Below are 2,500 nucleotides of genomic sequence, written 5' to 3' on the forward strand. Positions count from 1 at the left end.
GTTGTCTTTGCTTTTCTGACAAATGCCCTCCATCCAGCATTGTTGCCAGTTCCTCCGTGGTAGGTCCAGCGGGTACCTTTTTCTCAACCAGGAAACCTTTAATTTCTCGAAGTACATTGAGTGATCGAAATTCTTCGATGGTTTCCTTATTGCTCTCTTCCCTGAATTGGAAGGACGCTTTGATGATTGGGTCGGTTGAGCGCTCCAGAGATTCTCGCTTTCTAATAATTGCAGATGGAATTTGAATCTCGAGCTTTGGTATTGCCAGACCTCCATCCTTGTTCTTTGAGTACAGTAAACCGTCAGCGACGTGTTGTGGCAAGTGTAGGAATTCTTTTACCGCATTCCGAATGATCTGATCCAGCTTCACCAAGGTGTTCTGAGACGCCTCTGTCAGTATCAGGTGGAAGTACAATCTTGGGATGACATGCACTCTGAGAAGCTCCAGTCTCTGAGTTGGTTTGAGAGGCGCTGATCTTAAGCCTTCAACCCAGGTTTTGAGCTTGTCCTCCCATTCACTCTCTTTAACGCCAGCCCATGGGTCTATCCGGGCTCCCAGGTATTTCTCTGTGTCGCCTGGTGGGATGTATGTGATGGTTTCTTTTCTTATCCTCCATTTTGCCTCATGATTGTACATGAAGGTCTTCCTTTTGCATGTGAAGTGGAAGCCTTTGGTTTTATTGATATTAATATCTAGGCCTGTCTTATCGCAATAAGACTGGAGGATCTTCAAGTTCTCTTGCATCCCAGCGTGAGAGTTGCTCAGTAGTGCGATATCATCAGCAAAAGCCAATGCTGTACATTTCACCGTTTTGTCTCCAAACGGCATGGTTATTCCCTGGCCTGCCTGCTCCAGGGTACTGATCAGAGGGTCGATTGCGATATTGAATAGCAATGGTGAAAGCGGATCGCCTTGCTTCACGCCTCTCTCGATCTTTATCTGTTCCGTGGGCTTGCCTTTGCCCTCAATCACCGTAGTGTTATTGGTGTAGAGGTCGCGGATCAGATCCACGAAGGCCGTAGGTGTTTTCATCCTCTTTAGCGAGCCAATGAGCAGTTTGTGGCCGACTGAATCGAAAGCTTTGGCCAGATCGACAAAGACAACGGCTAGCTCCTTTCTGTTCTTTTTTGATCCTTTGATGACATTCTGGAGGATAGCAATATTCTCGTTACAGCCCGGCGTGGCTGCCAGGAACCCTTTCTGTCTCGGGTTGATGTTAACCGCCTTGCTTAACCTCTTTGCCATAATTTTAGTGAACAGTCGGAGAAGCATTGGCCCGATTGTGATGGGGCGCCAGTTGTCTAGGTTCTTTAGTCGATCCTTGTCCTCACATTTAGGAATGAGCACTGTCCGGCTCTTTTTCATACTCTCTGGGATAGATCTTGTTTTTAACCACAGGGTGAAGAGGCGAGGTATACGGGAGGCGTCGGTCTCCTGGATGGCTTCTAGGTCTTTCAGCTTTTTGCCATCTGGCCCTGGTGCACTGTGTCTGTCAATTCCTTTCAGGGCTTCTTCTACCTCCTCTTCCCCAATTGGTCCCAGGAGTAGGTTGTCATCAACACGGCCAGCATAACCAGCAAAGTTCCTTATGTCCGCTTTGTTGTTCGCCTTGGACAATTTCTCACGGAATTTGGTTTCCAGTTCCTCTCGTGAGATGGGGCATTGGGATGTATCTGGTGCACCCATTAACTTTCTGGCTAGCTGGCGCCTGTTGTTTCTGTATAGTTCTTGGGCATCTTTATATGCCGCTTTCTTGGTGGCATAACGTTTCTTCGCCCCGTTGTTGTTACCCTTCTTTTCGGCCTTTCGATTGTTCTCTCTTTGCCGTCTGCGGGGGTTTTTCTCGTTATGACCACCGTATATTTCGTCTGTAATACAGTCTACCAAACCCCGAGCTTGAGCCATACAGAGTGGATCATTGGCTTTCTGCAATAGTTCTTCGGCCTTTTTGATGTGTTCATCAACTTCCCTGTGTTTAGGGAGTTTGGCCGGGATTTTGTATGGGACTTGTTGTTCATCTTGTGCAGTCGAGCCATTATCCTCCTCTGGTCTGGTCTCGTGCTCCTCTCTTTCCGATGTTATCGGGGTTGTCGGGGCTGCTACCTGTGTAAGCCGTTTCTTCTGAAGCAATCTCCGTTTGTCTGAGATCTGCTTTGCGGTCTTAGTTGTTATGACCTTAGCAATCTCGACATTGATGAATCTTGCTCCAGCGAGGCTTATTTCAAGTTGCTCCAAGAGGCTTTCTTCCTCTTCGGACCATGCTCCTTTCCTTCTCTTTGCTGTAGGCTTGTCGGCCTCTATGCGCTTGTTGTTCCTCAAGACCGGGTGCATATGCCTTTCATGTTGCCCAAGGCCGCTTTTCGTTGTGAAGTTGGCCTCACATGCTTCACATTGAAATTCTCCCCTCGCCGTCTGCAAAGGACCTTTGCATTTGGGGTAGTGGCAGGCAATCGAGTGGAATTCTCCCGTCTTCTGGCATCTTGAACATTTTGTTCTGAA

At 47.9% G+C, this 2,500-nt stretch overlaps 1 pseudogene; it reads right to left on the reverse strand.

Annotated features, from left to right (window-relative positions):
- Window positions 1-2,500, reverse strand: part of LOC140475010 (28S ribosomal RNA) — an 8,321-nt pseudogene that overhangs the window by 2,341 nt on the left and 3,480 nt on the right.

The sequence above is a fragment of the Chiloscyllium punctatum genome, unplaced genomic scaffold (assembly GCF_047496795.1).
Source record: "Chiloscyllium punctatum isolate Juve2018m unplaced genomic scaffold, sChiPun1.3 scaffold_1318, whole genome shotgun sequence".
NCBI lineage: Eukaryota > Metazoa > Chordata > Chondrichthyes > Orectolobiformes > Hemiscylliidae > Chiloscyllium > Chiloscyllium punctatum.